We start from the raw sequence: 25,578 nt of genomic DNA on the forward strand, positions 1-25,578 counted from the left end.
AGACTAGTTCGCAATAAAATTTACGCACTCGCATTACATGTTATTTTTCATCATATAAAATATGCACATTTATCCACTTTTGTACGTATAAAGCTTTTTCGCAACATCTTATACGTGAAACTTTGCGCATATAAGGATCGCATAACGCAAAAGGTGATTTAGTTATACGTACATTCTGGTTGCCTGGGTGGGCACCATAGCCTAGTCCGTCTGAGTATTGGTCCTGGTAGAGGGGAAAGTTGGCAAAAGCCAGACCGAGGGCTCAGCCTTGAAAAGTTAAGCTGTCAGGCAGCTCCAACTCAATACCACACAAAAAAAAAAAAAAAAATATATATATATATATATATATATATATATATATTTATATATATATATATATATATATATATATATATATATATAAGGCATGATATTGGCGCAATAAACAGAGAAATGTATATTTTGCTATAAAAAGCAATTTAATATTGGAATTGTGTAGCAACAAGTTAATTTTTAATCACTTGCAATTAGTCAATTATTAAATGATGACCATAACAATTTGCTAACAAATACAATTTTTCTTTCATTCTCCCCTAATGAAAACAAAGTAACTCATTTTTATCATAAGTTAGTTAATATTTACGAAAAAAAACATGATATGATTAACAACTATATAGATATACTTTTTTTTGTAAATGTTGAAACAATAAAGAACAGGATTGAAATGAAATGAACGAAAAAAAAAAAAATTAAACCAAATAATCGTAAGTCTAGAAAAAAAGTAAATTTCCAAATATTATAATTTATTAAAATGCACTGATATGTGTTCACATTAATTATAAAACTGTTAGAAACAAGCAAATAGGAACACGTTCAAAATAAATTTAACATATTATGATATATTTTTGTTTAAATATTTTCTGGGGATAACAGTATCTAACAAAATTATATCATATTAAGATATGTAAATCATATTCTGATAAAATTTTATTTTATTTTTGTTATATGCATCTAGTCGGGAAGTCCGTTATATCCAATAAAACATGTAAAAATCTAAAATTAGTGTTGTCTATCCAAAAGTATAAACATTTGACATAACTAAATTTGAAATGAAATAATTTTATTTATATTAAACATACCTGAAAAGCTATGATTTCGTGAAGTTATCATATGTGTAGAGAAAAACAGCGATTTTTAAGAATTTTACCATTTTGTCAAATGTTTTCTAGCAAACCCAAATAAAATTTTAAACAAAAAATCTTGTGGAACGTTTTAGATACAATGTACTTGAACTCACCACATTGAAGGATTTGAAAAAAAAATTTGGGGTGGGTAATGTCTATTACATTACCGCGGGGTTGACGTAGAACTACGACGATTTATAATTTGTCATGTGTTTGAATTTGTAAGTGTACTAGTTTTGTGTTGTTATTGATCGGATGAAGTTTTCAGAAGTTAACTCTTTTTGGACTCATTTTGGTAGTCTTGAAAAGAACCATTTGTCGTTCTGTGGTTCCGAGAACCAGTGTTTGGTGTTCCAGGAATAATGCCAGATGATTGAATTTGTTTGTTTGGTCGTTGCTTCCTTGTGTTGCTTGGTTGGGTGATCTGGCTCCAGCTGTAGTTCGCCAAACTCCTCCAGTAGATTAGATGTTTGATAGCTCGGGTGCTTCGATCGTTAGAATCGATAGAATCGGTCCAGTGCTTTGGGCTGTAGCAATATCCATTGCATGAGCATTTAGGCTCTGTACATTGACACCTACTCATCAATATGCAGGCTTGGCCGCTATGATCCAGTATTTCACGCAGTTCGTCTCAAAGCGTCACTAATCGATGATTGCCTAAGCGCTGCAGCTCATTCCTCAAGTCAACCCTCTTGGGAGAATTGCTGCTTTTGGCGTGATGGAACTTAAAAAAATTGGAAGAGTTTGTCAAAAATAGTCCTTGCAGTGAAGTAACCCGCAACAAACCAACATATACCAATTGCTGATCCTGGCTTTTGTCATAGTCGTATACGACCTCGGGGAAAGTTTCCCCTTGCGACTTATGAACAGTAAAAGCACAGGCACTAACCATCGGGAAATGGATGCGTAAATGCAAACGCAGATTATACCGCACAGTTTGAAAGTAACATAAACATTCTCTATACAGGAGTGAAATTTGAATTTCAAAACCAAGAGCCTTACGTTGGCATGAAAAATTTTGAACTCTTATAACTGTTTGCTGGTTTAACGAAATTCCTTGAATGGCACCTCAATTGACAGACAGGACATCAAAGGGTCATGTCGTTTACTCACTGAATCCCACATACCTGTCCAAATAGTTTAATTACTGTTTTAAAATAGAACGTTGATTTCAAGCAAATTTATAAATAGGGGTGCTAGAGAAAATTTGACGTCATTTGCTTTCCATTCTCCGCTTGGATCGCATCTCAGCAGGCAATAGATCGTCTGGCTCTGACCGGGCGTGCTTCTCAGGCACAGACATCGATAGCGAAGGAACTTCCCGTTTGTCTTGCTTCGCTCAAATCAAACTGTCGAGCGAGCGAGAGAAGATGCCGTCCGAAGCCAAAGTCATCACCGCTGCCGCCGCCAAGAAGAAGAAGAAGAAGAGGAAGCAGTCCACAGGAAAATTTGCGGTCGAACTGTGAACACGGTCGGGCAAGTCATTCTGGCTTTGTGCTTCACCGCTTGTTTGCGTTCACCCAGCCATCGCCATCGCCGCCATCATCAGATTTCGACTTAAGCCCGGTGATCCACTACCTGTTACTGTTGTGCGCCATCCACGCCACGAAACTTTCGGTTCGTCGTATAAGCAAATTACTTGCTCAAATTTATACATTTGATTTGAGGATTCCCCGTTTGACCATGGCAATCAACTGATAACATCCCGCAGTGTTATTTATCTGTAAAAGCATCAAAGCTAACAAAGCCATCGGCCCTTTTCAGGGCCATCAAATTAGTGGAAAAGAGTTAAAAGAGAAATATTTCCGACTTTCTATATGACTTCTTATATTCCTAAATCAATTTCACAGCTTCATACAAAATTTCATTTGTCATGAATAATTTATGACTAAACATTTTGAGACTGTAATCGTGGACGCTGCTGCAGTGCCGTCGGGGTGAGTGCTCAACATTCCACAACAATTGTAAAATAGAGTGGCATTTCCAACAGCGTCTTTGATGTTCCATGTTTTACGGGAACACTTTGATTTGCAAAATTATCCCATGTAACAAAATTGCGACATATTAAGAATGCTTTTGAAAAGACATTCTCATTGAACAATTGTAATAATTTTGGCACCCATGGATCAGAAATTTACCGCCATAATAAAGAAAACTATTGATTATCAATAGCTCGTATTGAATATTTACTTAATGTCAATCATTCCAGCAATTCATGTTTGACCAATTTGTCACGCATTAGCATTCTACGCAATTTTCAAGTAATTCCAAGCCCAACACATTATTGGCACATACCCATTCCCCAGATTGGTCGATCAGAAAGCGAAGAGCACAAAAGGGAGGAGCAACGTCTGCTATTCTGATGTTATAAAACATGCTTCCTTCGTTGGATTCAGTTTCATTCCAATTCCGCTTTCGAGCTGGTAAGAGCTCCTCCGAACTTGCTCAGCGAAAAGTACCTCGCTGCTAGAAATCTGCTGAGCTGTTAATCTTCAAGCTGCCAATCCAGCATCTGGTTTGTGAAATCGCTCAAGATTTCTAGGTTGACCGATCCGCGCTTCTAGATTTCGACTCATGGTAAACTCGTGGTCACAGCATCCAAGCTCAATCGGCCCTTTTCAGGGCCAACATACGTTCATAAAAGGGTTTATTGGATGATGTTTACTGATTTATCTATAATGATCTAAATATCGCGGTATACTACAATTTGGTTCACATAATTTACCCCACATAATTACATGAGTTTGAGAATTTACCGCTGCAGCACCGTCGGACCGTAATAACATCATACTACTCAGCATTGTATGGTATTTCTAACAGCATCGTTGATTTATCATATAATCACTTCCTAAATTCTCGAGTATGGAAATTGGAAAATGTATTAAAATTGCGACAGATTTTAAATACTGTTCAATAAACTGTTTCCTGACTAATTGTAATGAGCAACTATTGATCTGAATTTTTTCTACAGGTTAGTCTATTGCAAATGTCATAGTATATATCAGAACACATTGAACATTGATCAGAAATATTTAAAATTTGCACGAAACCAAAACATGCGTGATTTTAATTTATTGTAAGCTGTTAAAATAATGTTGATATATTTACTGTCCATACGAACGCGCATGTGAATTTTCCAAGATATGTAAATCCCTAACCAAGACATCAACTTCATGTATCTTATCCTAGTTTGGTCAATCAGAAGAAGGCGAAGAATACGAAAGGGAGGAGTATCGTCTGCAATTCAAATTATGTAAAACATACTATCTTCGACAGATTCGGTTCATTTAAGGGACGAATGACCTTCGGATTAAAATCCCTCTGTAACAACAACAGGATTCGGTTCATTTCATTTACACTTTCGAGCTAGTAAGAACTTCTCGTGATAAACACAGTATAGCTAGTAATATTTCCTAATGTGCTTACCACATACTTGCTATAATCTCTTAATTCATCTCGTAGCATCATACAATATCTGATCACGAATAATCTACAATACGACAATTTGAGGATGTTCCGAGAACGCTGCTGCAGTGCCGTCGGGATGCAATAACAGCATAATGCTCATCTTGTATATCCCTTGCCAAGACATCAATTTCATATAGCCTATTTTCCAGATCAATGCAATAGACAACATATAAAAAAATCAATTCAGATCAATAGTTGCTCATTACAATTGGTCAAGAAACAGTTTATTGAACAGTATTTAAAATCTGTCGCAATTTTAATACATTTTCCAATTTCCGTACTCGAGAATTTTGGAAGCGGGGGCCATGACTGGTCCTGGCTGGAAATATTCGTGGGGAAAAACTCAACCCTTTGCTGCAGGAATTTCATTAACAACTCTTTGGTAAAGCATAAATTTACCGAGGAAAATTCTGCTAAAAGTGAACTTTTTCAAAACAACTCTTTTTGATTGAAATATTTATCAACAACTCTTTGTAAAGTAAAATCATCCTAAATAACTCTTTGCTCCATCGCCAAACCAAACCATTTCATTGAATTCATCAAGTACAAGAATATGAATGGTCAGGAGAGGCAGATGGTGTATATTTCGCTGGCGTTACTTTCCAACAGATCGCCGGTTGGCGCTGACTACTAGTCCGTCCACTGAATGATTTTCAGTTGTTGCTTTCGCTTCGTTGCTCTCTGGTTCCGTTCGCTACTCGCACACTGCTGTGGCTTTCACGCGCTCTTCTTTGCTGCTCCGCTGCTTGATCCGTTCGTTATGCCGTTCGATTTGTGAATGAGCTGGGAGCAGAACAACCAGTTGTTTTATTTGCTCGAGCTCCGTTCACTGATGGCGAGTGGTGGGGTTCTCGCTTGGTTGTTTCGTCACTCCGTTCGCTACTCGCACGCGATTGGTTATTGCTTTCGCGCTATTTTCGTTGATGGTGTGATTCTTCGCTGAGAAAAAAAAACTGCAACTTTTTTGATTTTTCATGCAAAATGACCAACTTTGATAAACTATATCTCAGTTATTTATGGACCGATTAGAATGAAATTTTCACAGAATATTAGACATAACTTAAATTTTAACATATATTATTGAGTGATTTTTCCAATCACACGTTGAACAGCAGTAACGGTTTGACTAAAGTGAATTTTTTGACGATTTTTTATAATTGACATAACTAAACATATTGAAGGAATAGCTTCATGGTATCTTCAGCAAAGTTGTAGATTTTGACGAGATGAATAAGTTTGCTGAAGACAGTTTTTGTGTAAGGCTATCAGATTTTAAGATAAAAAGTTTTGAATTTTTCGTCGAAAATTACAGTTTAGTCAAACCGTTATTACTTATAAACTTGTGATTGGAAAAATTATTCAAAAATATATGTTAAAACTCAAGTTACATCTGATGTTCTGTGAAAGTTTCATACGAAAATATTTCCATAAATAACTGAGATCTAACTTACCAAAGTTGGTCATTTTGTATGCAAAATTGAAAAAGTTTCAAATGCATGTGAATAAGTTGGGGCCTTCCTTAGCCGAATGGTTAGAGTCCGCGGCTACAAAGCAAAGCCATGCTGAAGGTGTCTGGGTTCGATTCCCGGTCGGTTCAGGATCTTTTCGTAATGGAGATTTTCTTGACTTCCCTGGGCATAGAGTATAATCGTACCTGCCACACGATATACGAATGCAAAAATGGAAACTTTGGCAAAGAAAGCTCTCAGTAAATAACTGTGGAAGTGTCATAAGAACACTAAGCTGAGAAGCAGGCTCTGTCCCAGTGAGGACGTTAATGCCAAGAAGAAGAAGAAGAAGAAGAAGAAGAAGAAGAAGAAGAAGAAGAATATGTTAATAAGTTCTCAGTTTATTCGACAAACCAGCTAAATATTTCATGGGTGCACAACAGCAACAGGGTAGCGGATCACAGGGATTTAGTTGAAATCTGGAAACGTAGCTCAATTTTAAAATCTTGAGCGATTTCACAAACCAGATTCTGGATTAACAGCTCAGCAGGCTTCTAGCAGCGAGGTACTTCTCGCTAAGCAAGTTCGGAGGAGCTCTTACCAGCTCGAAAGCGGAAATGGAATGAAACTGAATCCAACGAAGGCAGCATGTTTTATAACCTTGGAATAGCAGATGATGCTCCTCCCTTTTGTGCTCTTCGCTTTCTGATCGACCAATCTGGGAAATGGGTATGTGCTAATAATGTGTCGGGCTTGGAATTACTTGAAAATTGTGGAGAATACTAATACGTGAGAAATTGGTCGAACATGAACTGTTGGAATGATTGGAATTCCCTAAATATTCAATACGAGCTATTGATAATCAATAGTTTTCTTTATTATGACGGTAAATTTCGGATCCATGGGTGCCAACATTATTACAATTGTTCAATGAGAATGTCTTATCAAAAGCTTTCTAGATATGTCGCAATTTTGTTACATGGGATAATTTGTTTAGTGTTCCTATAAAATATGGAACATAAAAGGCGCTGTTGGAAAAGCCACTCTATTTTACAATCGTTGTGAAATGTTGAGCACTCACCCCGACGGCACTGCAGCAGCGTCCGCGAGTACAATCTAAAATGGTTGAGTCATAAATTATTCATGACAAATTAAATTTAGTATGAAGCCGTGAAATTGATTTAGGAATATTAGAAGTTATAAATAAAGTCGGAAATATTTCTCTTTTAACTCTTTTCCACAAATTTGATGGCTCTGAAAAGAACCGATGGCTTTGTTAGCTTCGATGTTGTTACGGATAAATAACACTGCTCGGACCAGCAAAACTCAGGGGGCTTCTGGTATTTGCTCCTAACAGGATTGCTTCTTGACCGCCAATGATGATTTCATCACGAGTCGAAATTTTGAAGCACGGGTCAACAGCTCCTCGGCCGATGAAATTTGCGGCGGCGATGACGATGGCTGGGTGAACGCAAACAAGCGGTGAACCACAAAGCGAGAATGACTCGCCCGACCGTGTTCACAGTTCGACCGCAAATTCACCTGTGGACTGCTTCCTCTTCTTCTTCTAGGCGGCGGCAGCGGTGATGGGTTTAGCTTCGGACGGCATCTTCTCTCGCTCGCTCGACAGTTTGATTTGAGCGAACCACGCCAAACGGGGGGTTCATCGCTGTCGATGTCTGTGCCTGAGAAGCACGCCCGGTCAAAGCAAGCCGATCTGTCGCCTGCTGTGATGCGAGCCAATCGGAGAGTGAAAAGCAAATGACGTCAAATTTTCTCTTGCCACCCCTATTTATAGATTTGCTTGAAATCAACGTTCTATTTTAAAACAGTTATTTAACTATTTGGACAGGTATGTGGGATTCAGTAAGTGAACGACATGAAGCTTTGATGTCTTATCTTTCGATTGAGGTGCTAATCAAGAAATTTCGTTAAGCCAGGAAAAAGTTATAAACGTTTAAAATATTTCATGCCAGCGTAACGCTCTTGGTTTTGAAATTCCAATTTCACTCCTGTATAGAGAAGAAAGACGTACTTCTACGTCAAAAAAATATTACTAGTTGAGAGACAACATAACACAAAAGCGGGGTCTGTGCTGGCTAGATAAGAATTGATGTTCTAAAATCAAAAATTTCAATGTAAAAGTTTATTTATTCAAACAAAATTTTCACAGGCAGCAGTTAAAATGCCCCAAGGAAAAATACAAAAATATAAAAAATACTAATTTGCTTGAAAAAATATTGTGATTCTTGACATCGAAGTTGTGCCCATACTTTCTGGAACACCCTATAAATAATCATGCAACTACAGAACACTGGATAAAATTATACGCAAAAAATACCAAAATAATAAGTGAAATATAAGTGTCGCATTCGAAAACGAGTGTGTCTCGTGCTTAAATCGGTATTTTTGGACGAGCTGTTAAGGCGAAGTAGGCCGTCATTGAAATTTGTACGCGACGTTGATGATTGTTGCTATTTCATCTCACAATTTCGAATCAAAGAAAATCAGTTGGTTTTGCACTGACAGAGCTGAAAAAGTATCAGCATACTTTATGTATGTTAGCGCGTACAGTGATACTTTTTCGAGTCAATATGAACTATCAAGGATGAATTATATCACTTTGAACTGCAAGCTGCAAAGTCATCATTGTTGCCAAAACGAATGACGGGCTACTTAGCCTTAAATCAGCACCTTCTTTAGCAACAAATTTATGGCTTCACTCTAGTTGTTCATGGATGATAGTCGTGCTCCTGTGCTTGACACCAACAACCTAGATTTCCAGAGCACCGTAGTGCCCAGTTTGACTTAGAGTCTTTCTCTGGCACTCGGACAATGATCAATTGACATGGGGAACGAGAGTATCTGCAGAGACGAATAGAGAGGCGGGTTCAAAATGGGTACCACTGCATTTGTTTCCTTGGTACCGTAATCCGGGGTATCATTGATCAGCGGAATTTGATTGATCGGAACGACTCATCTCATCAAAAGTTCGCATTATCATTTATTGATGAAACATTTCCAAATCATGAATGGTGCTTCTCTTTCTTATATTCATGAGCTAATGAAAGTTAATATATTTACGAAAATTGTGTTTACCTTAGGCGTAAATTTGTCAACTTTTCGAAAAAGTAAGAGGTTGTTTCCGAGATACAACCGCCAAGTTGACGTTGGATAACGTTAGCTTCATCTATTTCCTGGCTTAAGACCGGCACAAACTTATGAAAGATTTCTACTGATAAAAATCCAATCAATTTTCATATTATTTGTTGCATGTCAATTCTGACCTATTGTGGACATTGTGTGTTAGCACAGAAAATCTGTGGTGTAAGTTTGGTTCGGTTAACACTTCAACACCGATAGACTCGGTCGATGGAAGAATAAGCATGAGCGGTAACTCTTGCTTCCCAAACAAATATTTCGGTCGAACGTTAGGACCACGCATGATCCACTAAGATTGGTTACTTTAGTAGTTTACGAATCCAGTTTGAGGTTGAGGTACTTCTCCATGAAGTTCGCGAGCTCCATGTTCTCCTCTTTGCTCAAATCGATGTTAAAGTTCCTTTTGATACTGGAAGAAGTTCAGCACCATGAAGAACTTTTTCTGCTTCGTAGTGGTATCCGGGCAAATTTGCGATTCCAGAGCTCGGCCGTCATGGTCCTGCAGGAAGCGAATGGCCTATCTGATCGGTTTGTTTAAGATTACCAACCTGTGTGCGATCTACGCCAAACGTGTCAGCATCATACCAAAGGACATCCAACTGACTCGTCGTATCCGTGGAGAACGCGCTTAAATTGAATTGCAGCACAATTTCAAACAAAACGGCTCACAACTATGCATTCGATGTAAAAGAGTTACAACCAGAGACACTTCATCTATAACTATTAATTGATAAATAAATTTATATATTTATCAATAATAATTTTGGTTGATTAGTTTTCTAGTTAGCTGTTGCTGATTAGTTTTAGCTCTTTGTTTGACAAATTAATACTCTGATCGCCTAGCATGCATTTGCATGTAGGTAGCGACGACGACAACGGAATTATTTAAAGACACGGACACCGTCTTCAGCCATTTAGCTGCACAGACTGTAACTTAACACTAGACAACGGACAAGCATGCTCCAGTGGCACAGCCGAGAAACATTCCTGACGAAAAGTTTCGACGGCTGAAGCGGGAATCGAGCCCACACCCCATGACGCGAAGCGATTATTGCCTGGCGACACTAACCACTCGGTCACGAAGCCCAAAGTAGGTAAAGTTTGTAAGGATGCTTAAAATATATCCTTGAGCCCGATTTCATCTTCTAAACTGGTACCGTAATCCGGGGTAACATTGATCATTTTTCTGAATGTTTCTTTAATATTTCATTTGAAAATGCAAATTTTGCAAAGTTTATATTTTTAAAACAAGTACTGCCACCCATAGCTCGAGACTATATACTGAATTTTGTTTATTTAAAGATTTAAGCACGTTAAGAAACACGTTTTAGGCGATATTTTTATTAAGCTGATATGGGGTAACATTGATCACCTTTGTAAACAACGTTCGGTAATACTGAATATGTCGTTACTTACTTAAATCATGGCCCCTGAATCCGATTATGAAGGCCAAACGCTTACAAGTCATTTACTTTTTGAGTTATTTTAAAATTAAAAGCACCTCGAACCACGGAATACGCCTAAAGGTATGCAATTTCCTAAGGGAATTTTACATTCTTAACAGTAATTCGGTAATATTGCCTAAATGAGCATACTTATAAACGATTTGACAACAGAATCGTTCTCGGCGATGCCATTTTTAGTAAGAATCTTATTTTCCTTGCTTATATCGTTTGCAGAACTTATGTGAGACACGAATCTTTGGTAGTGTCATCCTTAACAATAAAAATCATTATTTCAAAAAGTTGACAAATTAACGAATAAAGTAAACTCATTTTTCGCAAAAATATTAACTTTTATTAGCTCATGAATATAAGAAAGAGAAGCACTACTCATGATTTGGAAATATTTCAATAATAATTTTTAATACGTTCTTTTGATGAATGACTCCTTTCCGATCAATGTTACTCCGCTGATCAATGATACCCCAGATTACGGTACCAATTAGCTCATACGGTTGAAATAATTAAATTTCTGTTATATATCAGGTTTTTCCTGAGAAATTGCCTACATCTAGGCGTTTTTATCACAATTCTTGAAATTAACTATTCATTATTTCTTTACATATTGCATTATTAAGCATTTTGCAAGCATATTCGAATTCAGGGAGCTCATATTCATTATGTAGAGTCGTTTCAAAAAAAGTAAGAGGTTGTTTCCGAGATACAACCGCCAAGTTGACGTTGGATAACGTTAGCTTCATCTATTTCCTGGCTTAAGACCGGCACAAACTTATGAAAGATTTCTACTGATAAAAATCCAATCAATTTTCATATTATTTGTTGCAATTCTGACCTATTGTGGACATTGTGTGTTAGCACAGGTGGTGTAAGTTTGGTTCGGTTAACACTTCAACACCGATAGACTCGGTCGATGGAAGAATAAGCATGAGCGGTAACTCTTGCTTCCCAAACAAATATTTCGGTCTAACGTTAGGTCCACGCATGATCCACTAAGATTGGTTGCTTTAGTAGTTTACGAATCCAGATTGAGGTTGAGGTACTTCTCCATGAAGTCCGCGAGCTCCATGTTCTCCTCTTTGCTCAAATCGATGTTTAAGTTCCTTTTGATACTCGAAGAAGTTCCGCACCATGAAGAACTTTTGACGTTGGATAACGTCTTACGGCAACATACTGGGGTACAATTTCGAAAAACGAAAAATCGCTCGCGTCACGAAAAGTGGTTAGATTTTGACTGTTAATAACTTACTAACACCCGCATAAATTTTTAAGATTCTTGCACCAATCGATTGCAAATCTTTCTACGAATCTACTCAAATAATGAAAACTATTGATTTTCATGACTAAACTATTGAACAATTGGTAAATATCGAGGCATGTCTTATTTTTAATAGAAAAGCACATTTTTCTTGCTGTTATAAGGTTTTGACGTTTTGGAGTTTACATGTGCCGTAATTAAGTGATAATTGATCATTTTTCATGGTTTTTCTTGTCTGTTTTCAATCATGTTGAAAATGCCAAACAACTGAATACAATTACGACGGTCAGCCTCTTTGGCTCATGTGCCAAAATTTTATAACAAATGTGGTTTTAGTGCTAAAAATCATCCCTTAAATAGAAAATCGGGGAACCCATTTCGGGGTGAAATTGATCACTTGTCAATGCGATTATTGTTATTTTTTGAAACGACTCTACATAATGAATATGAGCTCCCTGAATTCGAATATGCTTGCAAGATGCTTAATAATGCAATATGTAAAGAAATAATGAATAGTTAATTTCAAGATTTGTGATAAAAACGCCTTGATGTAGGCAATTTCTTAAGGATAAACCTGATATATAACAGAAATTTAATTATTTCAACCGTATGAGCTAATTGGTACCAGTTTAGAAGATGGAATCGGGCTCGGGGATATATTTTAAGCATCCTTACAAACTTTACTTACTTTGAATAATTCCGTTGTCGTCGTCGCTACCTACATGCAAATGCATGCTAGAGCGATCAGAGTATTAATTTGTCAAACAAAGGGTTCATTCAAATATTACGTAACGCAAAATTTGCCAAAAATTTTAAATTTTGGTATGGACCGTAACACTCTGCTAGACCCCCTCCCTCCCCCTGTTGCGTTACGTAATATTTGAACGATTCCAAAGAGCTAAAACTAATCAGCAACAGCTAACTAGAAAACTAATCAACCAAAATTATAATTGATAAATAAATAAATTAATTAATAGTTATAGATGAAGTGTCTCTGGTTGTAACTCTTTTACATCGAATGACCCGTTTTGTTTGAAATTGTGCTGCAATTCACGTTCTCCACGGATACGACGAGTCAGTTGGATGTCCTTCGGTATGATGCTGACACGCTTGGCGTGGATCGCGCACAGGTTGGTAATCTTAAACAAACCGATCAGATAGGCCATTCGCTTCCTGCAGGACCATGACGGCCGAGCTCTGGAATCGCAGATTTGCCCGGATACCACTACGAAGCAGAAAAAGTTCTTCATGGTGCGGAACTTCTTCGAGTATCAAAAGGAACTTAAACATCGATTTGAGCAAAGAGGAGAACATGGAGCTCGCGGACTTCATGGAGAAGTACCTCAACCTCAATCTGGATTCGTAAACTACTAAAGCAACCAATCTTAGTGGATCATGCGTGGACCTAACGTTAGACCGAAATATTTGTTTGGGAAGCAAGAGTTACCGCTCATGCTTATTCTTCCATCGACCGAGTCTATCGGTGTTGAAGTGTTAACCGAACCAAACTTACACCACCTGTGCTAACACACAATGTCCACAATAGGTCAGAATTGCAACAAATAATATGAAAATTGATTGGATTTTTATCAGTAGAAATCTTTCATAAGTTTGTGCCGGTCTTAAGCCAGGAAATAGATGAAGCTAACGTTATCCAACGTCAACTTGGCGGTTGTATCTCGGAAACAACCTCTTACTTTTTTTTGAAACGACTCTACATAATGAATATGAGCTCCCTGAATTCGAATATGCTTGCAAAATGCTTAATAATGCAATATGTAAAGAAATAATGAATAGTTAATTTCAAGAATTGTGATAAAAACGCCTAGATGTAGGCAATTTCTCAGGAAAAACCTGATATATAACAGAAATTTAATTATTTCAACCGTATGAGCTAATTGGTACCGTAATCTGGGGTATCATTGATCAGCGGAGTAACATTGATCGGAAAGGAGTCATTCATCAAAAGAACGTATTAAAAATTATTATTGAAATATTTCCAAATCATGAGTAGTGCTTCTCTTTCTTATATTCATGAGCTAATAAAAGTTAATATTTTTGCGAAAAATGAGTTTACTTTATTCGTTAATTTGTCAACTTTTTGAAATAATGATTTTTATTGTTAAGGATGACACTACCAAAGATTCGTGTCTCACATAAGTTCTGCAAACGATATAAGCAAGGAAAATAAGATTCTTACTAAAAATGGCATCGCCGAGAACGATTCTGTTGTCAAATCGTTTATAAGTATGCTCATTTAGGCAATATTACCGAATTACTGTTAAGAATGTAAAATTCCCTTAGGAAATTGCATACCTTTAGGCGTATTCCGTGGTTCGAGGTGCTTTTAATTTTAAAATAACTCAAAAAGTAAATGACTTGTAAGCGTTTGGCCTTCATAATCGGATTCAGGGGCCATGATTTAAGTAAGTAACGACATATTCAGTATTACCGAACGTTGTTTACAAAGGTGATCAATGTTACCCCATATCAGCTTAATAAAAATATCGCCTAAAACGTGTTTCTTAACGTGCTTAAATCTTTAAATAAACAAAATTCAGTATATAGTCTCGAGCTATGGGTGGCAGTACTTGTTTTAAAAATATAAACTTTGCAAAATTTGCATTTTCAAATGAAATATTAAAGAAACATTCAGAAAAATGATCAATGTTACCCCGGATTACGGTACCAGTTTAGAAGATGAAATCGGGCTCAAGGATATATTTTAAGCATCCTTACAAACTTTACCTACTTTGGGCTTCGTGACCGAGTGGTTAGTGTCGCCAGGCAATAATCGCTTCGCGTCATGGGGTGTGGGCTCGATTCCCGCTTCAGCCGTCGAAACTTTTCGTCAGGAATGTTTCTCGGCTGTGCCACTGGAGCATGCTTGTCCGTTGTCTAGTGTTAAGTTACAGTCTGTGCAGCTAAATGGCTGAAGACGGTGTCCGTGTCTTTAAATAATTCCGTTGTCGTCGTCGCTACCTACATGCAAATGCATGCTAGGCGATCAGAGTATTAATTTGTCAAACAAAGAGCTAAAACTAATCAGCAACAGCTAACTAGAAAACTAATCAACCAAAATTATTATTGATAAATATATAAATTTATTTATCAATTAATAGTTATAGATGAAGTGTCTCTGGTTGTAACTCTTTTACATCGAATGCATAGTTGTGAGCCGTTTTGTTTGAAATTGTGCTGCAATTCAATTTAAGCGCGTTCTCCACGGATACGACGAGTCAGTTGGATGTCCTTTGGTATGATGCTGACACGTTTGGCGTAGATCGCACACAGGTTGGTAATCTTAAACAAACCGATCAGATAGGCCATTCGCTTCCTGCAGGACCATGACGGCCGAGCTCTGGAATCGCAAATTTGCCCGGATACCACTACGAAGCAGAAAAAGTTCTTCATGGTGCTGAACTTCTTCCAGTATCAAAAGGAACTTTAACATCGATTTGAGCAAAGAGGAGAACATGGAGCTCGCGAACTTCATGGAGAAGTACCTCAACCTCAAACTGGATTCGTAAACTACTAAAGTAACCAATCTTAGTGGATCATGCGTGGTCCTAACGTTCGACCGAAATATTTGTTTGGGAAGCAAGAGTTACCGCTCATGCTTATTCTTCCATCGACCGAGTCTATCGGTGTTGAAGTGTTAACCGAACCAAACTTACACCACAGATTTTCTGTGCTAACACACAATGTCCACAATAGGTCAGAATTGACATGCAACAAATAATATGAAAATTGATTGGATTTTTATCAGTAGAAATCTTTCATAAGTTTGTGCCGGTCTTAAGCCAGGAAATAGATGAAGCTAACGTTATCCAACGTCAACTTGGCGGTTGTATCTCGGAAACAACCTCTTACTTTTTGATTCACCGACAGTTCTGTTGCTGTGACTATTGCCAATAATGTTGCGTGAAATATTTTCGAAACTCTTTCCAAATTAAATTGTCGTCCTGAAAAGGACGGTTGGGTGAGGATATCGTCGATCGCCATTTCATGCTCAGGTTTTGTGAATTCAGTGGTAGTTTTGCTGTCGGTGATGGGGACGATTTAGCTTCCAAATCTGTACAGCGTATGGCCCTGCCACTTCAGAGCGTAGCCGACAGAATTCTGGATGACTTCAGCTCAGCACACCGCGGGTTTCCTCGTAGATGAGACCGGAGGTACGATTGACGTCGCCACGGCGAGCCAGACGGCGGATGGCGGGCTTGGTGATGATGCACTGGATGTTGTCACGCTTGGCGCTTCCTTTTCCGAGGCCGGTCTAACTTCGGCAACGATTGTAACAAAACTGATGCTCGGCCGCCGGCTCGGCTGCTTTTATGCGGTACGCGATGGATGAATTCTTCTTGCTCGCTCGCTGTTCACTGTTCGTCTCGCTCGCTCGCAAGAGAAGGTCATAAAAGGGACCGGCAGCCGCGCAAATTCAATCATTCGTTTGTTTCAATCCGTCCAGAGAACACTACTACGACGATGGCTGGAAAGTAGCCCCTCGCAAGCAGCCGGTCACGAAAGTCGCTCGCAAGAGCGCCCCAGCCACCGGAGGAGTCAAGAAGCCGTATCGCTATCGGCCAGGAACGGTCGCTCTGCGTGAGATCCGTCGCTACCAGAATTCTACGGAGCTGCTGATCGACAAGTTGTATTTCCAGCGCCTGGTCCGTGAAATCGCTCAGGACTTCAAGACCGATTTGCGATTACACAGCTTGGCGTCATGGCCCAGCAGGAAGCGAGCGAGGCCTATCTTTGAGGGTACTAACATGTGCGCGATCCACGCCAAGCGTGTCACCATCATGCCGAAGGCCTTCTAGCTGGCTCGTCGTATCCGTGGCGAACGAGTTTAAATTGAATTAGGACGCAATTTCAAGCAAAACGGCCCTTTTCAGAGCCACAACAATGTATTCCACGTAAAAGAGTTACGGCTTAAGATATTTCACCTATTATTAATTAATTAATTTATTTAATTACCAATTTAAATTTCGGATGATTAGTTTTTCAACGGCAAACAAAGTTTTAGCTAGGTTCCCGTCGGGCGGCGGTAGCATTTTTGCAGTTTTCTCTATGCGCTTATTTGGTTTCGATCGACAATTTCTTACCAAATCAAATCATCAACAAAGCTGTTGCTGATAAGTTTTAGCTTTCAATTCGACAAGTTTATACTGATTGCTTTGGCATGCATGTGGCAAATGACTGATCGAAATATGAATCCATCACATCCATTCACCAGTAATGTCGCTCTTCACGGTGTAAAATTCTCATAACTCTCTTTCAAAATTAAATTGTCGTCCTGATAAGGACGGTTGGTGGTAGTCACAATCCATCGAACTGGGTTTTCATTCCATTCTTAGACAGAAACACACCAAAAGATTACCGAAGACGATTGAATTAAAATGCGGTCGTGCGCGTGCGCGTGAAGTGGAATTTGATTGGCTTCGACTGAACACGAGATAATAAAGAGAAGTAAGAAGAAGACCGAAAGGGGCGTTTCCCTTCGAAAGACGAAAGTGGCTAAGATATCTCTCAATGATGTCTGTGTCAGGAATACACAGGAAAAATGTGCTTTTCTTCGAAAAATAAGACATGCTTCGATATTTCTCAATTTTTCAATAGTTTAGCCATGAGAATCAATAGTTTTCATTGTTGGAGTAGATTCGTAGAAAGATTTCCAATCGATTGGTGCAAGAATCTAGAAAATCTATCCGGGCATTAGTAAGTTATTAACAGTCAAAATCTAACCACTTTTCGTGACGCGAGCGATTTTTCGTTTTTCGAAATTGTACCCCAGTATGTTGCCGTAAGACGTTATCCAACGTCAAAAATGATTTTAATTGTTAAGGATGACACTATCTAAGATTCATGTCCCACATTATTTCTGCAAACAATATAAGCAAGGAAAATGTAATTCTTACTAAAAATGACATCGCCGAAAACGATTCCGTTGTCAAAACTTCTATAAGTATGCTCAATTAGGCAACATTACAGAATAACTGTTAAGAATGTAAAATTCCCTTAGGAAATTGCTTACCTTTAGGCGTATTCCGTGGTTCAAGGTGTTTTTAATTTTAAAATAACTCAAAAAGTAAATGACTTGTAAGCGTTTGGCCTTCATATTCGGCTTCAGGGGGCATGATTTAAGTACGTAACGACATTTTCAGTATTACCGAACGTTGTTTACATAGGTGATCAATGTTACCCCATATCAGCTAAATAAAAAAATCGCTTAAAACATTTTTTTCAACATGCTTAAATTTTTCAGTAAACAAAATACAGTAGGGGGATTAGGGGCATAATGAACATACGGGGCGAAATGGACACCCCCTCAATATCTGAGAATATGCATACTTCATCAAAAGTTCATACACCGCATGAAATCTGTATTGCATTTGAAGGGTTTGACGGTATAAAAGATTATTTTTTGCTTCAATTGTCCTTCAAAATTTGACTTAAAGTTTTTCTCAGTTTCAAATTGACACATAAGCAAGGTCGAGGAAAAATCCAAGTTTTGAGCAAGGTAACGAACCCAGAAAGGTTCTTTTTAGTTATTATGTTTGAGGAAGAGCCCTTTTACATATTGGAACGATTGACAGTCATTAAATATATTGGAATCACTAAATTTCATGCAGGTGTTCATTTCGCCCCGATACCTTTTTACCAGCCTTGTTTTCGACCAAATTTTCTATCTCGCTTTTCTGACATATGATATGATTTTTATCATCATGAATGAATGTAGCACGTCATACTAACATCAAACTTAAAAATAGCGACGGGTAAATTAAATATATTGCCATTTTATGGTCTTAAAACGAACATTTGCTTAACGTGTCCATTATGCCCCTAATTCCCCTATATAGTCTCAAAATATGGGTGGCAGTACTTGTTTTAAAAATATAAAATTTGCAACATTTGCATTTTTCAACGAACTATCAATGAAACATTCAGAAAAATGATCAATGTTACCCCGGATTACGGTACTGCAAACGGTACCCAAGTTTGACAGTACACTTTTCACAGCATTCTGGATTTTGATCTATTACCTTATGTGCCATACATTTCTGGGCAACGGCAAGGAACATAGAGGTCTTTATTATGTCTTTGATATCTGTTTCTGGGCATTAGGATTTAGGACCATACAAAGGTACCAATGGCACGACATGCCCAACATTCATCAAAAAATGCATATCTTAACGATACAGAAACTTTTGATTTTTAGGCCTCTTGCCCCTGATGGAAATTCTGGCTACACCCATGTGCTGGTGAATGCAATACTAAATATTATAACCAGTTCTCACTGTCATATAAGTACAGTACAGTACTGATACGCCAATTACTCTTATAAACTTTATGATCTGTTCGCAATAATCATCAAACGCAAACGACATAAGCATCGGCAAGGCACGAAGAGAGCACGTGCTCCACCTACTCTACCGAATAACCGATTTCGCGACTAACCACGTGCGTTTCTGCGCTTGGCCTTACAAACGGATACAGACTGCCACACAAATCTGATCGAAAGTAGTCCCATTCGGTACTGACTGATCGTCTAATACGTACTTTACTATAACTTTACTCAGCTGCACGTAAATCAACTGCAACACTATCGAAGGTGCACAAGTTACATCGTTATAGTGTGTTGATGGAAGTATAGGTACCTATAGTAGGCTGTCGCAACTGTATTTAGCGGGTTTATTTGCGAGAGTCACTTTACACCGCTGCAGCACAGACTGCAGAGTTAGTTCGCTTCGCGACGTTCTCGAATCGACCTCGTCCTTATCCGCCGCGCTTTGTGTCGTCCTTCAGGCCAAAGGTGTGACAGACAGGTGTATTTCCAGTGCACTTATCGTGCGGAAGAAGGTGTGAAGTTTGTTTTTGGAATTTCCTTTTTAGTCATTTGAAAGTCGGTGAAAGAATCAAGGTAATACTGGGCAGGGCGTTTTTCTATATGGATAAGTGCATTGATTGGTGAAGGAAGAAGAGCTAGTGCATTATGTAACGGCGAAGAAAATCTGCAAACTACTGCGACTTTAAACGCTTATGCTGGAGAGGTGGGAGTAAATCAGTGAAGATGATGTCTGAAGGTCAGACTGTTGACTCATGGGCTGGAGACGCAACAAGTCGAAAGCGCGCAACTATATGTGTGATATACTATATACATAGTACTGGAGTTGTGAGATACAGAGTTGTGATTTCCAACTTAGTCGCGTGAAATTAATCATCAATTGAAGGGCTTCAGTGTAAGAGACTCCAGCCTGAAGCAAATATTAACAGAAGTGACTTGTTCAGGGATACTACCGAGTGATTTTTCGATCAAGTTTATGTAACATGGAGTGACAGTATTTTGCCTAGATTCGTATTAATAGATCGGAATTTTACTCTGTTTTATAATAGTGTACGGTGAGCTCTTACTGCATGGTCTTGCATTGGATACATTTATAGGAAGATAGTGAAACCGTATCGTGCTCACAAAGCTCCGAACGAAGAGATTCGATTTCGTTTGCCAGTTGACATAAGTTTGATAAGAAGAACGAAAAGAACAGTAACTGTTGAACAGAAAGTGAAACAGATTTCATTAGCTGCAAACTGCAGGTGTAGGACCGATAGTGAACCACGCTGTATCGTTCGTCACGTGAATTTGGTTTGACCTCTACGGACGTATGGGGCACGAGTAAACGTAGTGCGGCAAGAGATTGTGAGAGAATTGAGGATCGCGATATGCGTCGCGATCGCGATTACTAATCGGAGCCAAGCACAGCTGATTCGGGCGATCGCGTGTAAACACCAAACCGAGGACTATTTTCAGCGTCAGGTGGTGATCGATGGCGTTTGCCGTGTAGAAGTGAACCGGATAGTGAACTCGGAAATGTTCGCTTTTATTTTGGCTCATGTGATATTATATCATTTCAAAGCAAACACTGACCGGTCTATGCAGCTGAGAGCCGATTTTGTGCCAAGAGTAGTTAGTGACTTAATTTTGTGACGCAGGCATGATCGTCAGGGTAATGGGCCTTTCAGTCATATAGCATGCGATGACCTCATCGTCGGTGTTCTCCCGGCGTTTTTTTCTACATGATGATGAATGTCTTTTGTACTTACAGCTCGCAGATTGAAATCAAGCGCTTAGCTCAATTGTGGGTTAGACTCATAAAAGGAACGGTTTAATAATCGTGATGTATGAAGTAAAAGTGAGCATATGGACGATCAATTGTCATAGCCTATTGGAGCAGGTTTTGAAGAACAAAACAAACTGAAGCTAGTTTTTATTCTTCTCCATAGCGATTACATTCCAACTAAGACAGAGGCTGCTTCTCAGCGTTATGTTAGAGCACTTCAACAGTTGTCAACTGAAAGTTTTTTTTTCCAATTGATCATCTTGTAGCAAGCACAAAGATACGCCATGCCCTGGATAATCGTGAACGTTTCCCAGCTGAAGAAGTTTACATTACTAAGCTGGCTGAAATTAATATGAAACATACTGAAATATTTTAAGGTTTGGTGTCCTCATAACCATTAATGCATGCAAACCACTCCGAGTGTTCTGAAAGCTTTACTTGCGGAAACATGTATTCGATAACTATCTTCCAGTTCCAGGTGCCTACGTTCCCAGGAGTAGCTTTGTGCCTAAAACTCCTAGAGCAATTCTTTTAAACTTCCTCAATAGTAAATCTCTGGAAAAAGTGGTGAACTCCTAAAGGCGAAAAGTCACGTCAATGAAGATATGACTATTATTGAATAATGTACTTATTAAGGAATCTTCTTCATTTTTTTTTAATGCAATTAAAGATTGCTCCAGGAAGGTTTAGAAGTAATACCTCCAGTTTTTTTTAAGAAAATCAATGAGTTATTGATTGAATTACAAAAATAATTAATTACTGATCGATGTTCAGAAAAAAATGTAACATTTCAAAGATGTATTTTTAATGTCCTGGAAAGCGTACTTTTTGTTTAAAAAAAGCTCAATTAGGGTTATTTGCCCATTATTGTGGTATTCCCTATTATTGAGGTATGAAAATTAAACCCCCATTATTAATCGAAAACTATATTTTCTATGGATATTATTGATGATGATGAAAGTTCATAATATTTCCAAGCTGAACCAAATGAATGCTTTCAAAATCAAACGATTTTGACCATTGGAAGGACAGTTTAAATGATGTATCAAAAAAAGTATATATTTTTAAACAGTCTTATATCTACGGAACGGATTTCATATGCGTGAATTTTTAAGTTTAAAACCAAAACATTTACAGGTCGGACTCGATTACCCGGAGTATCGATTTTCTTACTCCGGATAATCGAATCACTAAAATAAAAATAAAAATCTGCTATAAAAGAACTTTAATGTTATCTCTTTTCGTTGTTTTATTTATATGACGCAGTGGTAAAGCCAGAAATTATTTCTAGGAACATTAGGGGCCTCGAAAAAAATAGCATACACAAAAAAAACCTTTTTTAAACCCCTTTTCCTGCCTACGTCTAAAGCATAGCATAGCATAGCATAGACTGACTGTACACACACTTAGATTAAATTACTGGGGTCGGTAAAATTTTACTGGGTTTTGGAACTACCGAAAAAGTCAGTTAAATGAAAACTGTCGCCACGCGTAATTGAAAAGCAAATTTCGCCATGTTTTATTTTTTTATCGATATACGATATAAAAAGAAAGCTCTCTGCAAAATTTCAGTGAAAAATCTCTGTTTTTCGATTTTTGACATTATTTTTTAGTTTACTGACTTTTTCGGTAGTTCCAAAACCCAGTTATTTTTACCGAACAGATTGAGTATGCATGTCAATGGTTGCTACTCCGTGATTGATCAGAACTGGTAATAATTGCACTGCGATCCAAATGAATAAGGGATGGGAGTTTCCGCTTACTCTCGGAGTGCAATTTTAGCAGATCTAATATTATTGATCAATAACGGCGCCGGCCAAGTCCTTACAGTCAGTTGGGATATGAAAGGAATGTTAGGGTGTAATGATTGTTGCTTCTAGAGACCGAGAATACATCTGCATCCCCACAATCACCACGGGAAGGATGTTTATTAGTGGAAAAGGAAAAGATCTGGGAGTCACCTTTGGTCGGTGATACGATCCATGGACAAGGAGGAAAAATACGATTTATACTTTAAGCTAGTTGTTAGTTTTGTCTCAAAAAGTTTTTGGTAGAAGATTTAAAATAAACGTCAACATCTATAATGTCGAACCATTCAAAAGAAGTTTTTATTAATGGCGAAAAGAGAAAAATATATGCGTTTATTTTAATTTACATGAAACAGGAATAATGCCGACACTTGTAGTGACGAACCATACATAGTTTGTTTGAAAATTACATAAAAGTATTATTGAACAATTATGCCTCAAGAAGAAAAGTCTTTGGTAGAAGTTTAGAAATAAACGTTGACATTCATAATATCGAACAATTCAAAAAATATTTTAAGTAATGTCAAAAATTTTATATGTATATTAGAATTGTATAAAACAGGCATAATGCCGACACTTGTAGTGACGAATCATACAAAGTTTGATTGAATATTACAAAAAAGTAACGCTTTCATGAAAAAATGTGTTATCATAAGCATGAAACGAGCTCACCAGTTGGTAATCCATCCTCGACTGAACACGAATATCTTTTCGCACTCACACAGCGCGAACAGCAAAACTTCTCGGCGCCCCGAAAACGAACCGTCTTGCTTGGGCTTTCCAAAACACTGCCCAGCAAAACCCACGAAACGAAAACCAAACTCCCGGCGTCCCGAAAACGAAGCGTCTTGCTTGGGCTTTCCAAAACACTCTTAACCAATTACCGCCCGAAATATTCCACATTAACCGTAATCACCTGATTCTACCCGGAGTATCGCAATATGATAAGAGAATGTGACAACCTCTTTTATTTTAAGTATCAAATGATTCCATACTTCTTTTTAAACTCCTTTTCCTGCCTACGTCTAAAACTGCTAAACCATTCATATTGTATATTGAATACTAAATTATCTCAAATTTATGCATAAAAACTGAAAAACAAGAATTTCAAAAAACAAACTCGAGTCCGACATGTAGGTACTTGCAGCTATATCAGTTCTTGATAGACATATTTACATGATAGATGTTGAATTTTGAAGAAAAATAGTATATTTTAGTGAAAAAGCATAGCGGGAGATCCCCCAGTAAATTCATAATTCGAAAAATATTGGTTTTATGTGCTCGTGTTACCCATTTATGATAAATATTATAATTTTTATAGTGTACAAAAATAAATTTGAAAATATAAGTATGAATTTTGACATTGCATTTTGATGATGTATTTTAGTACCAAATTGATCGATCTTGAAAGGGTGCACCCAATACCGGACACAATCTGGAAATGCCTCGAATTCTGTAAATTTGAACATCATTGAATGCGTTTACTTTAGGAATAGTATATAATTGCCAATTCAATGCATTTGCAACATTTTCAAGAACAATTTGAGTATATCATAGTTTGCAAGATGTCCATCAAAAACCTCTTTCTTATATGATGAAAAATAGCACATTTTACGATGTTGCTCTGAATGTTCATTTTTCTTAATTTTATTGCATGTTTGATACCATGATTGACGGCATCCATGAAAAATGGATGTATTTTGAGACACTCGTGCAATAATTACAAAGATATCATATAACAAATCAGGCTGTCCGAAACTGGGGGACAGGAGGTGCTTAAACAAAATTGTAATTTGTCCATATATAGTCCAACTATGGTACAAAATACATTCATACTATCAAATTAGGATTATGTTCGAATATGCTTGCGTGATCCAAAGTATTTTTTCATATTCAAAATAATTACTAAATAGGCTCAAAATTAAGGCAATACGTCAATTTTTTTGTAATTTTCAATCTTTTGTACTTTTTTAAAAAGGCATGCATATTTCAAGGATGTGCTATTCTACGCAAACATTAGTCTCCATAATAGCTTCCTTTACTACTAATACACCATCTTGATTGGACCATGATTTCTCAATATTTCGACTTTGTCCGGTATTGGGTGCTGTCCGGTACTGGGGGATCTCCCCCTACACCGCAATAATAGGACTATGAATATAGCTTTTTGTCTATTATTGCGGTATCTGTAAATCATTTTCAAAAACTTTAAATTTCAATAGTCAGACTAAATGTACTTGCTCCAAACATTATCATGATACTATCTTGTGACGTTTTTATGTCATTCAAACAATAGATTTATGTTTATCTTTACTCTATAGTTTCTCTTATTTACAAAAATAAACATAAACACAATATTTTAACGACATATCACGACAACTGATTTTATATCGGTATACATGCCAAAAATGCATTGAAAAACTAAGAAACAAGATGATCGCAAGGAAATAATCTTTTAAAATTGCATTGGATTTGTGAAAGTTAGTGGAAACTCTATTTAAAGGCACCGAAATTGTAGGGCACCTTCTTAAATCCTGATATTTGATTCCCATATAAATTGATGTGATTTTGGACATGTTTTGATTTGGCCACATCCCCCGGAGCACCTAGAACCTTATATAGTGTGGTCATGACAGACGGTTGATCTGGAAATGCTTCTGGAATTATCCTTAAAAACCTTTAAAAATATTGATGT

General features: G+C 37.6%; 1 protein-coding gene across 4 annotated transcripts in view; it reads left to right on the forward strand.

Moving 5' to 3' along the window:
- LOC5579187 (glycerol-3-phosphate dehydrogenase, mitochondrial) overlaps positions 1 to 25,578 on the forward strand; it is a 74,483-nt gene that overhangs the window by 36,685 nt on the left and 12,220 nt on the right. For 2 of the 4 annotated variants that reach the window (XM_021851075.1, XM_001664233.2), the window contains exon 1: positions 19,666 to 19,880. The exons of 1 other annotated variant lie outside the window; for it this stretch is intronic. The gene's annotated coding sequence lies outside the window, so the exon portion shown is untranslated. Of the gene's footprint in view, positions 1 to 19,665; positions 19,881 to 25,578 lie in introns of those variants that run through there. One more of the 4 variants, XM_001664234.2, reaches the window with a different exon arrangement.

This window comes from Aedes aegypti, chromosome 3, assembly GCF_002204515.2.
Source record: "Aedes aegypti strain LVP_AGWG chromosome 3, AaegL5.0 Primary Assembly, whole genome shotgun sequence".
Classification (NCBI taxonomy): Eukaryota; Metazoa; Arthropoda; class Insecta; order Diptera; family Culicidae; genus Aedes; species Aedes aegypti.